The sequence below is a fragment of the Chiloscyllium punctatum genome, chromosome 12 (genome assembly GCF_047496795.1).
Source record: "Chiloscyllium punctatum isolate Juve2018m chromosome 12, sChiPun1.3, whole genome shotgun sequence".
Lineage (NCBI taxonomy): Eukaryota > Metazoa > Chordata > Chondrichthyes > Orectolobiformes > Hemiscylliidae > Chiloscyllium > Chiloscyllium punctatum.
The window spans coordinates 44344586-44367220 of NC_092750.1; the positions used below are offsets into that span (position 1 = coordinate 44344586).

The window sequence follows — 22635 nt, forward strand, 5'->3', positions numbered from 1 at the left end:
TCTGCCATGAATATGCTGCAAATATTGATTCATAATGCCAGCATTACGTTGTCCTGAGTGAAAGTGCATTTATTTTCTCAGTAGCTGTGCTTTCACTTCTGAATCCCTTATTCTTAATACAATCCTGTCTCATCTTGCATTGCACAAAGTCGTATGTTTTTGTGAGCTGATTTGATGATATTACATATGGATTCTTTTTCATCTTGGTCCCTAGTATTGAAAATGTACTGTTCATATTTAATGTTCATTTGGGGCTAAAAGCTTTTAAAATTTCTGTCAAGCATTTTTTGTTTGCTTTTCAGAGAGCAATGGTGTGGAATATATTTTGAAGCAGTCTTTTTCCAGTAGTGAGAAAGTGAAAAACCTTGCGCTTGTTTCGTTTTGCTGAACAAATCTGTAGCCATTGCATAATTCTGAAATTGTTCATCAAAAGTCTCCCAGTCTGCTTTCATATCCCCCAATTATTTGAACAGGACCTGCTACAGGAAAGGCTGCAGTTATTTTTTTCTAAGCAATGTTTTCATTGTCATCTTCATCGTATTTCTGTTAAGAGTGAAAGCTCACAGCTTTACAGCTGTGTTTTTTTATTTCAGGTTGGATATTCGCCAGTTCTGACACCATATTTCAAGTGTACAACACAGCAGTGTGTTCAGCTCAAGGACTTTATTGAAGTGAAGCTTAAGATATCTAGCTGCAGGGAATATGTTGCATGGTCGAGGTCACATGAATATGGCAGATTAGGACAGATGTTTGGACATGATCACATTTTAATCCAGAATAAACAATTTAATTCCTCAGCAACTAAAGCTAATGTGGGAAACAATATACAAAAACAAAAGGTGGAGAAAACATTTCTCATTGTAACCATGTTTAGTGATTCACCTAGCAGGACAGGACAAATGATAGTAAATTTTAGCATGTTTAGTATACAGGTGAAGCAGTGTCAAAATGTCTGAAATCCTATTTATGTCATTTTCAATCATCTGAGAGTCTTATTTTAGCTTTCCCCAAACCCCTGAACTTCGTTTGCTAAAAAATGCTTCAGGTCACGTGGCAACTGGCTCCTTTTTATAAACCCATCATGCCTAGCCTGAATCTTTACACTAGGAGAACAGAATTACAAAGTTGTCCATACATTTATAGAATACTGTGCATTATAGACAGTGAAGTATCACTTTAATTACATGTTTCTGAATAGCCTGCAAGTTACAGAAGTCTTTATTGTTCATTTGTTATGTTATCCAAACTCCATCTAAATTACATTTTAAAGCTAATGTGTTATAAAAAGAGGCATCCAATGGCATAGGCTGGTAATGTGTAGATTTCCCATACACTTTGTCACAGCATACTTCAGCTTCTTCAATCTCTCGTGTGACAAATTCCAACTGTCGGCACTAAGTGATAACAGCAAATTAAAGTAACTCTAAGGGAAGATTGAACAGCAGCTACTCCACTGCTCTCTCATTGTTCCCAGTTCAATTGCAAGTTTGACATCTTCTCAGACAGGGGAATGGTTCATGATTTCTGTAATATATATTAAATTTAAAATGAAACATTTTAGAAGAGAAACAAACATGTAAAGAAAAATGTGAGAGATAGTGAAACTTGGAAAGATGGATTGGTGTCAGCTCTTAGTTTTAAGCTGATGGGGTATCTACTAAATGTACCATCAGTTTGAAGCTTCATTTGAACCTTTAGGTCATGTTTATAATTGCTTGTCATTCAGCTCACATAATCTGGTAGGGAACAGATATTGTGTTATATTCCACAGTCAGTATATCTTTGAAAGACATTCTCATGATATCATCACTGAATCACAGCATGTGACCTGGGGTTTCAAGACTCCATCTTAACTTGAAGTATGACACATTGATGAATGCATGCTTACTCTTTGTAAGCATATAGTTTAATCTCAGTCCAGGCATTGAAGTGTCTGTAATAATGATACATATTAGTGATGAGCTACAGTTCGACTTCTCAGTTCTGTGCTCACCACACTGAGTTCTTATGCTGTGAGAGTCAGCATAAACATCGCTGTATCAGGTGAGATACCCTCCTCGAGGCAAAATGTACATCATGGTGGCAGTAGTGGCTGTATATAAAGAAAGGAGTTCAAGATATTAGTGGTAGATATTTGAAAATCTAATTGAAGATCAATGAGACAACAGTAATGGACATCAAATAATTCAGACAGCATTGGCTTTTGTGACTTGAGAACTGTAGATAGGCAGAGCCAGAAGACAGGACTAATTTGTTTCTGGTCAAAATCTATCTGGTGAGATTATGTAGGCCTAAAATATCTAATTAAATTGTAAATGCACCTTTTAAAATTTGGGTACATTCACTGCAGCAAGGCTCATCTCTGATACCATTGGTAAGTGGAGATTCTTAACAGTCAATCATAAAATGGCCTCCAGACTCTCTGATGTCTTCTCGAAGATCTTAATGGAATACGTGAGGGAGAGATGTTCAATCAACCTGCAATGATAGGAAAAATACTAAGACCTGAAACCACCAGGCTAGAGAAAAGTGTGATAGTGGTAAATTCCAGGAACATTGCTCCCAGAGTCAATGAAGGAAACATTTATATAGCTTAACAAGTGTAGTAAGAAAGAGCAGACCTCTCAATTTCTCCACCTCTCTCAGTAACAGCCAGCAGTAGCCCTTCCATTTTCTCAAAACACTGGATAATTCCTTCTCCCTCCAACACTGTCAATCACATTACATTATAGTCGAGTACAGGAAGCGGTTAACAATTGGATAGCAGGAAATGGCAGGTCATGCCACACTCAGTGTGTAAAATTTAATCCACAGATCTCATAGGGTTTTCTTCCTACTCTGTGTACAATGCATCCAGTTTAATGAAAAGTTCTGGTTACTAAAACCTACTCCATCTGTAAGCACACTTACAACATAAACTACCTCTCATTTTTATTTGAAACACACACAGATTTAACATCTTCACAGCAGCCAATATCAATATTCTATCACCGCATGGTAGTAACTAAAGAACCAAAAACCCCTTAACTGGTCAATTAGGGCCTCACTTGGCAGCAGGCCAGGAGGATAGTCCTATGCCTTCCTACCTTGGAATGCTGGAAGGGAGAAGGGAAACACAAAAGACTCAAGCAACTCACCCCATTAAGGGATTGTATCACAAGCACAGGATTCTGGCCATTGTGACAGCTGCATATTGTGACAGCTGTAACAGTACACAGTTGCTTGACTCTTTTGTGTGACCAGAGTGATTCCTGAGATGGCAGGACTGATGGGTAATCAGAGACTGGATTAGTTAGGACTATATTCTCTGGAACAATTAGGGGGATCACATGTAAACTTCCAACAAGACTGAACAGAGTAAATGCAAATGTCTCAATTGAGCGGGGAATCGAGAATCAGGTTCACAGCATAAAGACATGGGGTTGGCCATTTAGACCTGAGATGAGGAGAAATTTCTTCACCCAGAGAGTGACAAGCTTGTGGAATTCTCTGTCACAAAAAGTGGTTGAGGCCAGAACACTGAAGGTTTTTAAGAAGCAGTTAGATATGGTTCTTGGGGTTGAAGGGATCAAAGGATATGAGCAGAAAGTGGGAACAGGATACTAAGTTAGAGATCAGCCATGGTCATATTAAATGATGGAGTAGGCTTAAAGAGCCCAATGGCCTTCTCCAACTCCTGTTTTCTATGTTTCAATGTTCCAATTGACAAACTTGGAAACCCAAGATATATGTGATTAAAATGGTGAGTGGAAAACAGATGGTAATGGGGAGTTTAGTCCATGTCTCATGTTGCATACAATAAAACTTTAACTTTATGTACAAATATAATACATTGGAATCAGTTCTTTCGGGAGAAGATATGATTGAGGACATCAAGAAGCCTCTCTTCACAACATATGGTAAGCTAGACAAGACCAATTCTTCTTTAAGTAAGTGGCGGGTCTTTGTTTAATGTGTAGAATCTATTTCCAGAATTGCTTTTTGTATTGCCAGAACATTTTTTTTATTCTTCAGCTTTGCTGGAGATAATCCTGAAATCAAATTAATTCATAGTTATGTCCATACTTACACTGAATAAAATGAATGTTAAATCTTCGCTGTCAGATGTGTTGGGCTCAGTAAAATGTTAGTTGTTAATAATTTATCAACCTCTGTCACATGAATCCTACAAAAATTGTACAATATATTTTTACAGAACAGCTGTCCGGTGTAAATGGCAGATCCTCTTCGTGCATTACGCCAACAAACGAGTTTGCAGAAATACAAAGAGAAAGGAGATAAATAATGCTATTATACAACACATTCACATTGTGGATAATAAAAATCACTGAAGTGAAATGAATATTAAGGTAAAACAATACGCTACAAACCATATGTAAACCAGAATGGATTGCAATTATTTTTTCATTTTTGTTTGCTTTGATAAATCCTTATCATTTTCAATTGCATTTTAGAACTGAGAAGGAAAAATGCAGTACTAAATCCTTGGAAAAGAGTGACTCTGTAGTGTTCAGGTGGACACATTTATTTTTTCAAATTAGATTCCCTACTGTATGAAAACAGGCCCTTCAGCCAAACGAGTCCACACCAACCTTCCGAAGAGTAACCCACCCAGACCAATTCCCCTAACCTATATTTACCCTTGACAAATGCACCTAAGACTATGGGCAATTTAGCATGGCCAATTCACCTGGCCTGCACATCTTTTGGATTGTGGGAGGAAACCCAGGGGGAGAATGCGCAAACTCCACACAAACAGTCGACTGAGGCGGGAATCAATGCGGGTCCCTGGTGCAGCTTAATGGAGGTCGCTGCTGCACAGAGAAGACTCAAGAACTTATTCTTCAGAATTGGGGGCTGAAGGCTGTGAAGAAAATGGGTGTGTGGGGGGGGGGGGGGGGGGGGGGGGGGGGGGGGGAGAGTATCTGACACTCTAACAATGAAGCATTGACCATCTGACAATGAGGCATTCCCTCAGTATGGTCATGTTGATAATGAGGCCCTCCCTCAGCACTGACCTTCTGATAGTGAGGCAGTACTTCAGCACTGACCCTCTGATAGAGCTACAAAGCCCCAGTACTGACCATCTAATTGTGGGGAACACCCTCAACTCTGACTCCCTCAAGTGAAGCACTCCATAAGGACTAACCCTGTAACAATGAAACCCTCCCTCAAAACTGACTGTGTGACAACAAGGCAGTGTCCCAGGACTGAGCCTTTAGCTATCAGCTACTGCCTCAGAATTGACCCTCTGGCACTGCTGTAATGCTTCAGTACTGATCCGTTAATCATGCAGCATTCCATTACAGTGAGTCACTGCTTCAGAACAGATTCTCGGACAATGAGGAACTCTGTTAGGAAGGAATCTTTGACAATAAGGCACTCCCTCAGTATTGAGCCTCTGATCATGAGGGCTTCCTCAGCACATGTCTCTCTCAGTGTGCTCCACTATCAGTAGTGACCCTCTAAATGTGTGGTCCACCCTCAATTCTGATCCCCATGCAATGAGGTACCAGCCTGTGACAAAAAGGCACTGCCTCAGAATGGACCCTTTGACAATGAGGCACTCCCTCAGCACTGACCCTCTGATAGAGCTGCAATGTCTCAGTACTGAACCACTAATCAATTCAGAGTCCTGCACTGTAAGGCAATGCCTCAGGGTTGACGTACTCCCACAATGCTGACCCTCTAACAATGAGGTACACCCTCAGTGTTGAAGCTCTCACAGTGCTTCAATACCTCAGAACTGACTCTCTGATAAATCTAGAATATCTCAGTACTGATCCTCTAATCGTGTGGCAGTCTCTCAATTCTGGCGCTGTTAAAATGAGGCACTGTCTCAGCATTGACTGTCTGACAATGATGCACTCCCTCAGTATTGACCCTCTGACAATGAGACACTCCTTCAGTTCTGACCCTCTCATAGTGCTGCAATACCTTAGTACTTAACCCGAAGTCATGTGACACTCCCTGAGTTCTAAATCTCTTATAATAAAGGTACTGCCTCAATATTGACCCTTTCACAATAATACATTCGCACAGGTCTGACCACCTGACAGTGCTTCAATATCTTAGATAGTGGGAGAATTTGTGCAGAGTTGTCAAAATGGGAGAAAAGGGGTAATATAGCACTAAATGGGAGAATTTGGAGCAGGGCATCAGATAGTGGGAGAATTGGTGCAGGACAATGCTGAATGGGAGAATTACTGTAGGGCACCCCTAAATGGGAGAATTGGGTTCAGACACTCAATCTTAGACAATCTGCAGCACTGGTCCTCTGACAGGGAAGCATTCCCTCAATACTTAACCCACTGACAGTGTTTCAATACCTCAGTACTAACTCTCTAATTGTGTAGATAGCCCTATATTTCAACGACATTGCTGTGGGTCTGGAGTCTCATGCAGGCCAGACCAGTAAGGGCAAGAGATTTCCTTCTCTAAAGGATCTCAGTGACCCAAAATCTGGCTCACGACAGAATCTCTATTCCAAAATTGCAGCATGGTGGGTATCACTGCTGCCTCTCAGTACCAGGGACCCAAGTTTGGTTTCGGCCTCGGGCAATTGCCTGTGTGGAGTTTGCACATTCTCCCCATGTCTGTGTGGGTTTACTCCGGGTGCTCCAGTTTCCTCCTATGGTTCAAAGATGTGCAGATCAGGTGGAATTGGCCATGCTAAATTGCCCATTGTGTTCGGTCCATTAGTCAGAGCTGAAAATGTGTTGCTGGAAAAGCGCAGCAGGTCAGGCAGCATGCAAGGAGCAGGAGAATCGACATTTCGGGCATGAGCCCTTCTTCAGGAATGAGGAAAGTGTGCCAAGCAGGCCAAGATAAAAGGTAGGGAGGAGGGACTTGGGGGAGGGGTGTTGGAAATGCGATAGGTGGAAGGAGGTTAAGGTGAGGGTGATAGGCCGGAGTGTGGTGGGGGCAGAGAGGTCAGGAAGAAGGTTGCAGGTTAGGAAGGTGGTGCTGAGTTCGAGGGTTGGGATTGAGACAAGGTCGGGGGAGGGGAAATGAAGAAACTGGAGAAATCGGAGTTCATCCCTTGTGGTTGGAGGGTTCCTAGGCGGAAGATGAGGTGCTCTTCCTCCAGCCATTGTGTTGCGATGGTCTGGCGATAGAGGAGTCCAAGGACCTGCATGTCCTTGGTGGAGTGGGAGGGGGAGTTGAAGTGTTGAGCCATGGGGTGGTTGGGTTGGTCCGGGTGTCCCAGAGCTTTTCTCTGAAACGTTCCGCAAGTAGGCGGCCTGTCTCCCCAATATAGAGGAGGCCACATCGGGTGTAGCGGAGACAGTAAATGATGTGTGTGGAGGTGCAGGTGAATTTGTGGTGGATATGGAAGGATCCCTTGGGGCCTTGGAGGGAAGTAAGGGGGGAGGTGTGGGTGCAAGTTTTGCATTTCTTGCGGTTGCAGGGGAAGGTACCGGGAGTGGAAGTTGGGTTGGAGGGGGGTGTGGACCTGACGAGGGAGTCACAGAGGGAGTGATCTTTTCAGAACGCTGATAGGGGAGGGGAGGGAAATATATCCCTGGTGGTGGGGGTCCGTTTGGAGGTGGCGGAAATGATGACGGGTGATATGATGTATATGGAGGTTGGTGGGGTGGTAGGTGAGGACCAGTGGGGTTCTGTCCTGGTGACGATTGGAGGGGCGGGGCTCAAAGGCAGAGGAGCGGGACATGGTGGAGATGCGGTGGAGAGCATCGTCGACCATGTCTAGGGGGGGCGAAATTGCGGTCTTTGAAGAAAGAGGCCATCTGGGTTGTTCGATATTGGAACTGGTCCTCCTGGGAGCAGATGCAGCGGAGACGAAGGAATTGGGAATATGGGATGGCGTTTTTACAGGGGGCAGGGTGGGAGGAGGTGTAGTCTAGGTAGCTGTGGGAGTCAGTCGGTTTGTAGTCAATGTCCATGTTTTCCATTAGTCAGAGGTAAATGTAGGGGAATGGGTCTGGGTGGGTTACTCTTCAGAGGGTCAGTGTGGATTAGTTGTGCTAAATAGCCAGATTCCACACTGCAGGGAATCTAATCATATAAAAATATCCAAGTTAAAATGCTGTCTCCAGAAACCAGACAAACATCTTTGAAAGCTTTTTACCTGAAGCCAATTTCACAATTGTTTCCTTTCTGAAGGGTCACTGGATCTGAAATGTTAATTTTGCTTTCTCTCCACAGATGCTGCCAGACTTGCTGAGTTTTTCCAACAATTCCTGTTTTGTTTCTGATTTTTAGTATTTGCAGTACTTGGATTTTTTTTTTGTCTCACATATTGTCCTTTTTGCATTTATAAAATTCCTTTGGATTCTCCTTAACCCCATTTGCCAAAGCTAGGTCACGTCCTCTTTTTGCCCTCTTGTTTTCCCTCTTAAGTATACTCCAACAGCCTTTATACTCTTATACTAGGATTCTCTCAATCTCTGTTGTCTATAGCTGACGTATGCTTCCTTCTTTTTCTTGACCAAACCCTCAATTTCTCTAGTCATCCAGCATCTCCTACACCTACCAATCTTGCTTTTCACCCTAACAGGAACACACTGTCTCTGGATTCTCATTATCTCACTTCTGAAAGCTTCCCATTTTCCAGCTGTCCCTTCACCTGCGAACGTCCGCACTCAATCAACTTTTGAAAGTACTTGCCTAATACCATCAAAGTTGGTCTCCCTCCAATTTAGAACTTTAACTTTTAGATCCAGTCAATCCTTTTCCATCACTATTTCAAAACTAATAGAATTAGGGTTGCTGGCTCCAAAGTGCTTCCCCACTGCCACCTCAGTCACCTGCCCTGCCTTATTTGCCAAGGGTAGGTCAGATTTTGTACATTCTCTAATAGGTGCATTCAAATACTCAATCAGAAATTTTTCTTGTGCATGCTTAACAAATTCCTCTCCATCTAAATCGCAGTCCCAGTCTATGTTTGGAAAGTTGAAATTCCCTACCATTACCACCCTATTATTCTTACAGATGACTGAAATCTCCTTACAAATCTGTTTCTCAATTTCCCTCTGACTATTGATGATGGCGGGGGAGGGAGGGGGTTTATCATACGATCCCAATAAAGTAATCATCCCTTTCTTATTTGTCCATCCAAATAACATCCACTGCTTTTCATCATTTTATATAAATAGTTTGGATGTGAGCATAAGAGGTATGGTTAGTAAGTTTTTAGATGACACTAAAATTGGAGGGGTGGTAGACAGTGATGAAGGCTACCTCAGATTACAACAGGATCTTGATTAGAATGACCAATGGGCTGAGGAGTGGCAGATATAGTTTAATTTGGATAAATGTGAGGTGCTGCATTTTGGAAAGGCAAATCAGGACAGGGCTATGCACTTATTGGTCAGGTCCTGGGGAGTCTTGCTGAATAAAGAAACCTTGGAGTGCAGGTTCATAATTCCTTGAAAGTGAAGTCTCAGGCCAATAGGATTGTGAAGAAAGCATTTGGTATGCTTTCCTTTATTGGTCAGTGCATTGAGTTAAGGAGTTGGGAGGCCATGTTGCGGCTGTACAGGTTGTTGTTTAGGCCACTTTTGGAATATTGTGTGTAATTCTGGTCTCCTTCCTTTTGGAAGGATGCTGTGAAACTTGAAAGAGTTCAGAAAAGACTTACAAGGATGTTGCCAGGGTTGGAGGATTTGAGCTGTAGGGAGAGGCTGAACAGGCTAGGGCTATATTCCCTGGAGCATCGGAAGCTGAGGGGTGACCTTATAGAATTTTATAAAATTATAAGTGGCATGGATAGGGTAAATCGACAAGGTCTTTTCCCTGGGTTGGGGGACTCCAGAACTAGAGGGCATAGGTTTATGCTGAGAAGGGAAAAAATTAAAAAGGAACCCAAGGGGCAACTTTTTCAAGCAGAAGATGTATGGAATGTATGTGCATGTATGGAATGAGCTGCCAGAAGAATTGGTGGAAGCTGGTACAATTACAACATTTAAAAGGCATCTGGTTGGGGACATGAATAAGAAGGGTTTAGAGGGATATTGGCCAAGTACTGCCAAATGGGACTAGATTAATTTAAAATATCTGGTTGGCATGGACAAGTTGGACGGAAGGGTCTATTTTGTGCTGTCTGAATCCATGACTCTGTATTGCCACCCTCTTCAGCACCTTTGTGAAGTTCTCAGGAAGAAACAGCAAGATTCAGGAAGAAACATGCAGAATCAGAACTGTACACAGTGCCACAATGCAACTTTCAATCCATGACACCGGAGAAGGAATGCTTTTGTCTAAAATGAAAGAACAAAAAAAGATTGGGGGAGTGTTTGATCAACAACCATTGCACCTGAAAGACTTAAAAGTTACAGCAGCATTTTATTGACCCCATTGACATCCAAGGCATAGTAATAGCGTTTCATTTTATTCAGATAGTGGCCATTGAATGGGGATTTAGTTGTTCTCCTTTATAAAAGAGCAGACATTTCATAACTATAGGTACAGGAGGGATGTATCTTCAACCCTCAAAATGACATTTTAAATTAAATTTTAAGTTACTGATGAGATTTAGATCTTAGTTACAGGGCCCCTTAAAGCTCGTCATTTAGTTTAATTAGCTAATTTAAATAAGATTTTGTTTTTGAAAAGTACAAAGGAACAAACTGAAAATGGGGTTGACATTGGTGCACCTTTGTAATGTGTGCAACTCTGTGAACAAAAGCTGTATAGGTTCAGCTCCAGTTATATCATTCGCCTGCTGGAAATATGGAATAGAACAAGGTTCCTCAGACTGCAGCAGGCCTGTAAATAGGCAAACATCATCGAATTCAACCATGCAGAAGGATGTTTTGCTCATGACATGAGTAAGAGTGATTCTCTTGGTTTCACAGAAATACACACTCTGCGTCGCATTTTTTTTTTCTCAGACCAGCATGTGAGACAGTTCAGTATCAGCAGTGGACAGAACCACTGGCCTTGACTGGCAAACAACTGCAGCTAGTCCTTTCACTCAAATGAGTCCAATGCTGAATTCATTGTGGAACCCCAAGTCCCTTGCCACAAGGAATAATTGCTTTGCTTATGCACTGCCTGTTCTGAAGTGCAAGTCAAATCTATCTCCCTAATTATTCTCACTGCAATTAAGATGAAAAAGGAACATGTTAAAATGTTCTTTACATCCAAGGGACTGTGTGCTTGACTTAAATAAGAGAAACCAAATTTCTCATGCTGCATGCAGCTTCTCATCAGTCACTGCAATTTCCCACTTCACTGGTAATTTGAATTACTGGTTTAATTAATTGCAAATGGAGACAGTCAGTTCCAAATTGGCCATCACCAAAGCATGTAGAAAATGTACAAAGATATTGGAGAGAGACAGAAGAAAGCCACACAGTCTATTTGTGACAACGCTGGTTCTATACAATGAATATCACTTACTTGCTCTTTTCCCATTGATCTGTCAATGCATTTTCTTAATTCTCTTTTTACCCTTAATATTTTATCTACTTAACCATCAAATTGATGCATTCCAGATCACAACAGGTCACTATGTTAAATTAACTTAGTAGAGCTGACTCTAGTTTTTATTGCCAGTCACCTGTCCTCTGGTTACTGACCTTTCAACTGATGGGAATAAGTTTCTCCTTATTTATTCCACCAAAACTATTCATGTTTTGAACACCTTTCTCAAATCTCCTCTTAAATAAACCTTCTCTAATGAGAACATTTAATCTTTTCAAGTCCCTTGACACAAGGACCTTACTACCATTATAGAATACTTCTCTTGCATTCTCATCAAGATCTTGCCATCGTTCCTAAAATATCGTGACCTGAATTAACATTATATTTCAGCTGCAGAGTAACTAATATTTTATACAAATCTGGCAATAGTTTCTCGTTGCCTCTCAGCCACTCCCTTGCCACTGGAAGAAAAATCTGAGCTTTCACTTCTTACTGTTCTCCCTCTTGAAATGTACGGCTGTGTTTTTCCTCGACATCTGTCATATACTTGTCCACTGAATTCAGCTGAATTCTGTTACCTCTTTCGATCATTTACTTTAGTTTTGCATTCCATTAAATTTATGCAATTTGTGATTGTAACCTGTCCACCAGGTCATTAAAATGCATTCAAAGGAGTTTTAATTAAAGTGTTTAACAAAATCCTCCTTAATGGGCAACCCGCCTCAATGCTCGGCAGATGAAAAAAAGATGTAACAAGTTATTCCTGACGTCGAGATAGGTCTTGACAGGCTTCTTGCCCATTTCTGCCACAAATCTCAGGCCCATAACATCTCACCCAGAATCTTTAATTTTATTCCGATTTTGTTACCTCTGGCTTTATCTCTCGATTTACTCTTTGATTTGTATGCTCTATTCCTTCCAGTCACAGTCTATTTATCATTGCCCATATTTAGACCTCTACCTTTCGCCTTATCTCATCACTTTGAAGTCCTGCCTCTTCCTAAATGTGATTTGTAAGTCCCGTTATTTAATTGGAATTTCTCTCTATTCCCTTAGATATGCATTCAGAAGAACATCGGTCCTCGCACAGAGGGTGGAGATGCGTCCATCTGTATAGATCGCACTTACCCAACATTGGCGCCAGTGCCAGATGAATAAAATTCCCTTTTCCCACACCAGTCTTTCAGCCATGCTTTCATCTCTGTAATCCGATTAGTCTGAAGTGTATTTGCACATGGTTCAAGTTATAGTGCAGAGATTATGATCTTTAAGGTTCTGCTTCTCAGTTTCGTGTCTATGTTTTTATACTGACTATGCAGAATCTGAAGAGGTATGACAGCCTGCTGGTACATTTCCCCTCCCTGATGCATCACAGCATTTGACATTCAGCCTCCAGCTCATTGACTCAGTGCTGAAACTGCTCAAACTTCAAACATTTTGACCAACTTAGCATCAAGGAATTCCCATATGCTGCTGCCGTGACATATCATCGGTGCTGAAGAAAGGCTCATGCCCGAAACGTCGATTCTCCTGTTCCTTGGATGCTGCTTGACCTGCTGCGCTTTTCCAGCAACACATTTTCAGCTCATATCACCAGTCCTGCCATTTTTCATGTGCTCTAATAAACTGAAGTACTTTATTCAATAATACATTTGCTTAAACTTCTTTGTATTTTATTGAACTTACTATAAGCTGCCAGGCCAATTTGAACCTTAGGAGTAGAATAAATCTTAGTCACTTACAGGACACTCAGGAAATAACTGGCCTCTTCTCCCGGCGTAAAGTAAAGACCAATTCCTGGAGGCTGAAAACAAGAGAAAATGTAAAAGCAAAATAGCACCCTTTTCCCATCCTTATCCAACTCCCTTAATCATCCAACTTCCAGTGTTCCGTTGCAAGTTGAACAAAGTTGGCTGTATTTACACACTCCTAACACGAAAGGCTTAGCTGATCCTATGGAATGGTATCAGCTTTTTCTTTTGATAAGCCCCACTGCACATCCAATGAAGACCTTTATGGAACCTTGCTTGATGCTTAGTACTTTATAACTTAATCTGTAGATTTCAGTAAATGGTTAACTGCAGACAGTATTAGGTTTGTACAAAAACATTATGACATTTTCACCAACAAACTGGAAGCATTCAGTCCTGGGTCAAACTGATTGGCGAGCTGTATTAATATGCTCCTAATATAAAAGGCTGAGCTGGCCCAGTTACAGAGAAGTCTTCCCTTTCTTTGAGTAAAGTCTCTGTTATTGCTTCTATTTCATAGGCCCTCATTGTGGCAACTTGCAGCTGTCTCTAATCAATCGTATTTAAAATGTGTTTGCTTTTATGCACGCTTACCTTCATTTTAGGCTGTTTTATATTTATCTCTCCTGCCTGATCTCTCTTTTTTATGAACCATTCTTTATTACAGTGTTAGTTGCCTGTTGCAATCCTCTGCAGCTTTCTTCTCTTGTTTAATTTTAACTCTCATGTGTATTCCCCTGGCAAATTAGTTTCAAACTTTGCCCAAGTAACATTAACCATTCTGCAATAACATTTGTCACAGCAAATTGAAATTCCTCTCCTGCCCCCAGAACTGGTCCAATGCCATACAGATTCAAAGCAGGCAGCCAGTCTTTACAATGGCTGCCTTTAATAGCGCCATCTTAGGTACAAGTACCTAAGAACAAAACCTCCAGAGAGAAATAAAATGCAGTTAGATAATAATATAGTCAAAAAATAATATAGACTAGAGTGAAACAGAGAAAAAAAAATCGAGAATGATAGTAAGTGACCATAAGTACTTTGGTTCCAGGCCATGGCTGCAGGCCCCAGAACACAAGGCCACACTTCCTCCATGTACTGGCCTCCACCCAGGACTCATTCCAACCCCCCTCCAGGAATTGCCAATTCGCTCTGTTCCGCTGCGGGACTCTGCCCATGCTCACCCTGTTCCACAACGGGGCTCTGCCGATGCTCATTGTGTTCCGCCATGGGACATGGCTCATGCTCACTCCATTCCCCTGTGGGACAACCTCATGCTCACTCTGTTCCCCTGTGGGACTCACCTCGTGCTCACTCCGTTCCCCTGTGGGACTCACCCCGTTCTCACTCCGTTCCCCTGTGGGGCTCACTCCGTTCCCCTGTGGGACTCACCCCTTGCTCACTCCATTCCTCAGTGGGACACACCCTGTGCTCACTCCATTCCCCTGTGGGTCTCACCCTGTGCTCGCTGCAATCTCCTGCAGGACTCACCCCGTGCTCTATCCGTTCCATCGCGGGACATACCCCGTGCTCATTCCGTTCCCCTGTGGGACTCACCCCATGCTCGCTGCATTCCCCTGTGGGACTCACCCCGTGCTCGCTCCGTTCCCCTGTGGGACTCACCCTGTGTTCGCTCCATTCCATCGCGGGACTCACCCCGTTCTCACTCCGTTCCCCTGTGGGATACACCCCGTGCTCGCTCCGTTCCATCGTGGGACTCCCCTTGTGCTCGCTCCATCACTGGACTTGGCCTTTTGACAATAAAAGTGTGTTCTATTGTATTTCTGCAGGCCTTTAACTTGCATGTTTGTATTCAACATTGGCAATAATTCAGATATTTTTAAGAGTTCTCACTATCTCCTGAAGCTCTGTGTACTGGACTTCAACAGATTAACTTGAAGTGGTTCCAGAGGTGACTGTCTATACTTTGCTATACTCTCACCTCCCCCACAACCCACCATATTTCCGTGCAGTCTTTCGCTCCGCGTTTCCATGGTTACATACTCCAGTAAGGTATTGGGTTTAAATCAGTTGGACTGTGGGATGCATATAGAGGACTCCTGTCCTGTCTTTCGTCATCTTCTTCTTCGTCTCCTCAATCCTCTGTGGCGATGGGGTTACCATCTCCTAGAATGTGGGTGCAGGAAATTCACAGCCTTCCAAAGGTCCTTCTATTATGGTGCAGCTGTTCCTCAAACACATGAACCCTGAGCTCAAGGTCGAATGATCAGACCCAATTGCTGCACAATGCCCAATCCTTTCATTTAAACAACATGTCTTTCGATTGAATTAACTACTCTGATTATTTTTCTCTTTAATGTTTCCCTGTAATTTAAAAGCACTTCACGCTTAGCTTTTCCCCAGAACAAATTCCTTTTCTCACTGGATCCCCTCTGCCTCTCCGTTGATAAAGTCATGTTGTTAACTCAGTTCTCCCTATTCTGGGTGCATTGCTCCATATTGGGAAAGTAAAATTAATCACTTTAATATCAATGGAACAATTATTTCTCCTCATGCAGAGTACATGGATCGCATTATTCAAAAGGGTGAGATTTCTACAGAAGTGAACTGAGAAAACAGAGCAGTCAGGGTTTCTATCCCTGGTCACTGAACCTTCCTTAAAGATGAATGGATCAATTGTTCATTTAATAACTGAAATATCCAGAGCACAAACAAAGCACAGAGTCCGAGAAGCATCATTAACACATAAGTCTGTTCATATCATTGCACAGTTCTTTATATCTTATGTGCGACCACATTTGTCAGTGCCTGAATTTAATTTTTAAAATATTGCAACCCTGTTACTTAGAAAATATGGGCTGATTGTATTGAAGTCTGAATATTTTGACTGCTAGATTCCTCCTGAAGCTAAAAGCATTCTGAACTGTATTATCAGCCTTGTGGAATGTCTGCAGTGTTTAATGAATTGGTTTCAGAATGTGACCCTAACCTTTTCAATATTTAATTGTGTCAGTTTGCAGTGAAACTGGTCTTCACTGAATAATCATCTCCAAAATTTAACAGCTATAGTAGCACTGCTAAGACATAGAAACAGAATATGTCTATTTCCTTCCACTCTTCTGACAATAAGCAAGAATCTCTCATTTTGTAGCACTGCTTTTCAGCAGCTAAACCTTGGGCTTGTTAAATAAGAAGTTGTTTCTCAATTCAGATAAATGTTGAATCCTTTACATTAATATTAAAACAACAAATAACAAAAACTCTTCAAAACAGTGGAGGGTGGGGTTTAGGGGCATGGGGGGAGGTGCCATAGACAATTCCGGTGACTGTGGGGTGGGTGTGGAATTAGTTAATACAAAACATGACAAATCATCCTCCCCCTTTTCAAATTTGTTTCCTTCTATCCTGAACCCACTTAGTCATAAAGAGGTGTCGATCCAAGGCATACAGCCTCTCTCGTGCTCGAGCCAATTGTCCATTCTTTGTGTACTGTCTGAGGCAGTGAATTCTGATGGCATGTTTACCCACAGAGGCAGCATTCACAAGCTTAATCCTCTTTTTATGGATGCCTTTCACATAGTATCGATGCTAAGTATCAGGAGTTCACATTTTGGAGAGATTATTTTGTTTTCTTCTTCAGGGCTGAAGTTAATTTGGGGTCCTTGCTGCAAGCTTAGTTGGCGACAGCTACAAGTAGCAGGTAGTCAGGACTGCAGATGATGGAGATCAGAGTCAAAACGTGTGGCGCGAGAAGAGCACAGCCGGTCAGGCAGCATTTGAGGAGCAGGAGAGTTGACGTTTCGGGCATAAGCCTTTCATCAGGATTCCCGATGAAGGGTTTACGCTTGAAACATCAACTCTCCTGCTCCTCAAATGCTGACTGACCGGCTGTACTTTCTCAGCAGCAGTTACAATCAGCATGCACAATTGAAAATATGGGTCACTCTACATTGCTCATCATCTCTTCTCATTCAATCAACCATAATGATCTGCATTTTATGGTCAGTGGCAAACTAACAGTGCTTGTCATTTGGTACATTAACTGTGCACTTGTTCACAGACTGTGTGTGAGCTTCTCTCCTGGTCAGTTAGGTGGATTGGACATGGTAAATTACCCTTAGTGTTCAGGGATGTGTAGGTTAGGTGCATTAGGTATGGGAAATAGAGGGTTAGGGTCTGGGTCTGGGTGGGATACTCTTTGGAGCACCACTCTGGCCTGTTTCCACACAGTACGAATTCTAGTCTATTCCAACTCTAGTGAGCCAAATAGCAAGGTGTCCCTGACAAATGATCCCAAATCAGTGTGGAGGGAAATGGACAAACCCAACTAGAGAGAGGAATTTCTACTAAGGCACAGAATTTCACATTGGGTGGCGAGGTGGCAACTGCAGAGTGACAAGAGAGTGAATAAAACTCTGTGCAACAAGCATGAATGACAATCCGAGCTCTCAATGTGTATGCGCACCTAGAGGTAGGCATGTGTTATGTGTGGAGTGTATTAGCCAGGGGGAATGCATGTTCACATTGTCAATTCAAGGAAGCTCAGCACCCTGCTTGCCTTTCAGCAGCTTGAACCTGAGGATAAGGAAGGTTGGATGCCAGAGCAGAAGCATCGTGATACAGACAAGAGAAGCACTACAGCTTGTGGGAACGCTCATAATGGGCTGATGTCTCCAGATAGGGGCTCAAGTTTCCCATTGTCTTTGCTGGATAAAAGGTTCCACAGCTCCTACTAGATGAAGGGGACCAGTAAGCTAGAGCTAATTGTAATAATATAATGGCTTTAAGAGGTATATTTTCCCTTTTTTTGTGAAGACGTTGAGACAGAGATGTAAAGCATAGAACATAGAACGATACAGTGCAGCCCTTCAGCCCTCAACGCTATGCTGACCTGTGGAACCAATCTGAAGCCTATCTATCCTACGCTGTTCCATTTTCATCCATATGTTTATCTAATGACCATTTAAATGCCCTTGAAGTTGTTGAGTCTACTACTGTTGCAGGCAGGGCATTCCACGCCCCTACTACTCTCTGAGTAACAAAATTACCTGTGACATCTGTCCTATATTTATCACCTCTCAATTTAACACTATGTCACCTCATGCTAGCCAATATCATCTGAGAAAAAAGACTCTCACTGTTCACTAATTATCTGAAATGTCTCAACTAAGTCACCTCTCAACCTTCTTCTCTCTAATGAAAACAGCCTCAAGTCCCTCATCCTTTCCTCATAAGACCTTCCCTCTACACTAGACAACATCCTAGCAAATCGCCTCTGAACCCTTTCCAAAGCTTCCACATCCTTCCAATAGTAAAGTGACCAGAACTGTACGCAATACACCAAGTGCAGCTGCATCAGAGATTTGTACAGCTGCAACATGACCTTGTGGCTCCGAAACTCAGTCTCTGTACCAATAAAAGCTAACACACCGTATGCTTTCTTAACAACATTATCAACCTGGGTGTCAAAGTTCAGGGATCTCTCTGCTCATCTACTTTACCAAGAATCTTACCATTTTCCCAGTACTCTGCATTCCTGTTGCTCCTTCCAAAGTGAATCACCTCACACTTTTCCACATTAAATTCTATTTGCCACCTCTCAGTCCAGTTAGGCAGCTTATCTATGTCTCTCTGTAACCCACATCATCCTTCTACACTATCCACAACACCACCGAACTTGGTGTCGTCCTCAAATTTACTAACCCATCCTTCTACGCCCTCTTCCAGATCATTCATAAAAATGACAAACAGCAGTGGACCCAATTCAGATCCTTGCGGTACACCAGTAGTAACTGAACTCTAGGATGAACATTTCCCATCAACCACCACTTCTTTCAGCTAGCCAATTTCTGATCCAAACTGCTAAGTTACCCTCAATCCCATGTATCCGTATTTTGTGCAATAGCCTACCATGGGGAACCTTATCAAACACCTTACTGAAATCCATATACACCACATCAACCACTTTACCCTTATCCACCTGTTTGGTCACCTTCTCAAAGAACTCAATAAGGTTTGTGAGACATGACTTATCCTTCACAAAACTGTGTTGACTATCTGCTCAAAGCCAATAAAGCAAACAGCTTGTGAGGCCTGGGCTTTTTTTAAAAGTTGGAACAATAGTAGTAGTATGAATGGGTGGGGTCAAGCTGACATAAGACCAGGACTTTTAGGTTTAGTTTTCAGTAGTTGCTGGGGTCTTGAAAGTGACTATGGAAGCTCTTATTCCTCTCTATATTGTGGCTTAAATCTGGGGTTCTCTTCCTGCTGCCAGAATTGCATATGAGACAACTTATTTTACTGAATTTGACTTTGACAAGGGTGTGCTTGTGGGATGTCACTATATTGGAACAGATAATTAATTGTAGTTATTATATATATTACTATGTTAAGCATTTTGATAGAGTTACAGTTAAGCAAATTCTTTTATTTTGCCTGTATTTTAACTGTAATATAAAAATGAAGTGTGTTTTGCTTAATGTCGAGTAGTTTGACTGATCAAATTGCATCTGGAATGCAATGCCTTACGCTTACGTTGCAAATAAGAAAAGGTTAGGGGATAGACTTTCTTCCTAATATATTTTGAGGGGCTTAGGTCTGGTCTATAACATAACCCTGGCAGTAATGATAAAGATGGAGGAGATCATCCTGCTTGGACCAATGGAAGATCCAAATAGAAGAACCGAAAGCACCTGGCTTTGAGATAAGAAGTGTTATTTTGTAAACCTTAATTGAGTGTTTTATCAGACTAGTATTATCGAAGGGAAGATAAAAGATGGGTTAGAGTAAGGACTTGTACATAGTTGTTAGTTAATTATTCTCTGTTATACTTTAAGAAATAGAGTTGTCAACTTTTACGAGAATTTTTACACATTACTGCATGGATAAATCCTTTCTGTGTTGCTGGTTTTAAATTAAGCAGGAGGGTTTATCCATGTCATAACAGATTTGGGGGCTCATCTGGGATCTGAACTGGTTTAGACAGATTTGAATAAATTTAGGGGTACGGAAAATCCCAGCAGATTTAAACACTTGTAGTGTCCTAGATCTATATATCAAACATAGGTGCAGTAATTTGTTTATTACCAAATTTGTAATTTGGTGACTTGTGATTGGTTAAATTAAAAGTGAGAGAAATGGCTCTTAAAATTGCTAAAGAGGTTCTGGGATTTGAAGATGATTCTCAAATTTACCAAGAAAGTTTAGAAGGAAAGAAAAAGTCCATATGTTTAGAATTAGCTAATAAATTAAATTTGGCTTTCACCAAGGACAAAAAGTAAAGCTGAAATTGTAAGAGAGCTCCTCAAACACTTAGGTATATCAGAAAAAAGACAAGTCCAGTCGAGGTTTAAAAACCTAAATTACAATTGAGAAAATTGGAGTTAGAAGATAAACAAAGGGAGATAGAGAGAGAAAAAGAGAGAGAGAAGAGAGGGAAAGAGGAAAAAGAGAAAGAGAAGGTTCTTGGCTGAGCAAAGACAGAGAGAAGAAAGGGAAAGAAAAAGAGAGAAAAAAGAAAGAGAAACGAAGTGCTTAGCTGAGCAAAGAAAAAGAGACTTTGAACTTGAGAAGTTGCAACTTATTCAGCAAAGTCAAGTTAACAGGATGGAGATTAAAAGTGAAGGTAGTGATATATACAAATATGTCAAAACTCCACCATATTTTGATGAGAAATACGTTGAAGCCTTCTTTATTTCATTTGAAAAATTGGCTGGGCAGATGGAGTGGTCTGAGGACTAAACTGGTAGGCAGAGCTAGTGAGGTATTTGCTGAGCTGTCAGATGAGGTGTCAAAAGATTATGAAGAGGTTAAACAAGCTATTTTAAGTTCTTATGAATTGGTACCAGAAGCAGATAGATAGCGGTTCAGAAACACAAAGAAGGAACCAGGTGAGACTTATGTTAAGTTTGAAAGAATTAAACATAGTCATTTTGATCAATGGCTGCGTGCTTTGAAAATAGATAGGATGTTTTAGGCTCTAAGAGAGATTACTCTGCTGGAGGAGTTTAAAAACTCACTTCCAGAGATGTTAAGAATTCATGTGGAGAAACAAAAAGTTCAGGTAGTGAGAAGGACAGCAGAATTAGCAAATGAATACATGTTGGTACATAAGACAAGACAGAAATGGAGACCATGGCAGGTTAGTGCAGAAGAGAAGTGGGCCGAAGTGTACCAGATTGTGTTACCAGAAGCATACAGACAGGAGGGGTTACGGGTAGCACATGAACTACCTATAAGAGGTCACCTAGGGTTGCGAAGGACTCAGGCTAAGGTACAAAAACATTTTTATTGGCCTGGAATGCACAAGGACGTGGTTAATTTTTGCCAAATGGGTCATACATGCCAAATGGTAGGTAAGCCACAGGCGGGAATAAAACCGCCTTGGTTGCCAATTCCTGTATTTGAAGAACCTTTCAAGTGGGTTATAATTGATTGTGTAGGTGTCCTCCCAAGAACTAAAAGTGGGAACCAGTACTTGTTAACTGTAATGGGTGTGTCTACCAGATTTCCAGAGGCAATTCTATTATGGAGTATCAAGGTAAAAAGGGTAGTGGAGGAGTTAGAAGCGTTATTCATGCAGAATGGACTATGCAGAGAGATTCAGTTGGACCAAGGGTCAAATTTTACTGCTAGGCTGTTTAAGGAGGTTATGGATAGTTTAGGTCTTCAGCACTTTGAATCCACTGAGTATTATCCTGAATTTCAGGGAGCTTTCAAAAGGTGGCATCAGACCTTGAAGACCATTTTGAAAGCATTCTGTCAGGATTACCTGAATGTTAGCGATAAGGGTATCCCATTCATATTCTTTGCCATTAGAGATACCCTAAACAAATCTACTCTGTTTACTCCCTTTGAGTTAATATTCAGGCATGAAGTGAGAGGCCCTTTGATATTAATTAAAGAAAAATTGACAGGATCAAAGTCGCAGATCTCACACTTAGATTAAGAATCGGAGGTAAGGGAGAGACTAAATTGAGTAGGTGAGTTAGCTAATCAGCACCTAAAGAGGGTACAGGATAGAATGAAGCAGATTGCAGATAAAAGCTCTGAGACTCTGACGTTTTCCTGAGGGGATGACATGTTAGTACTTTTACCGGTGATAGGAGCTCGCTTCAAAGCCAGGCCTAGTGGTCCCTATCAAATTGAGAAAAAGTTTAGTAAAGATGCTAGAAAAAGGTATTGGGTATGTCATGTGAACATTTGAAACCGTGTTACACTAGAGAGAAAGAACTGGATAAACAGGTGTTAGTTACTGCCCAACAGAGTGAGGAATCAAATCTAGATGATGTGGATGCTGAGGTGCTTCAAGATAGATTAAAAAAATGAAGAAGTCCTTGAGGAGTGGGGTAGGTTAGTAAGCTATCTGTCTCAGGAGCACAGAACACAATTGAAAGATTTGTTATTGCAGTACAAGGATATATGCAAGAATCAGATAGGGAGGACTAATGCTATTGTAAATGAAGTAGATGTAAGGAATACTGCTCCGATAAAACAACATCCGTATTGGCATAATCCTTTCAAAGCCAGACAG

At 41.6% G+C, this 22635-nt stretch overlaps 2 long non-coding RNA genes across 2 annotated transcripts; one reads left to right on the forward strand and one right to left on the reverse strand.

Annotated features, from left to right (window-relative positions):
* Nucleotides 1–1247: 1247 nt before the first annotated feature.
* On the reverse strand, nt 1248–13833 carry LOC140483478 (uncharacterized). Its single transcript, XR_011961972.1, has 3 exons — nt 13737–13833; nt 13134–13195; nt 1248–2092 (listed from the first exon to the last, which is right to left on the reverse strand). It is a non-coding gene; the product is annotated as an uncharacterized lncRNA (long non-coding RNA).
* Nucleotides 3601–12909, forward strand: LOC140483477 (uncharacterized). Its single transcript, XR_011961971.1, has 3 exons — nt 3601–3899; nt 4196–4349; nt 12448–12909. It is a non-coding gene; the product is annotated as an uncharacterized lncRNA (long non-coding RNA).
* Nucleotides 13834–22635: the final 8802 nt, after the last annotated feature.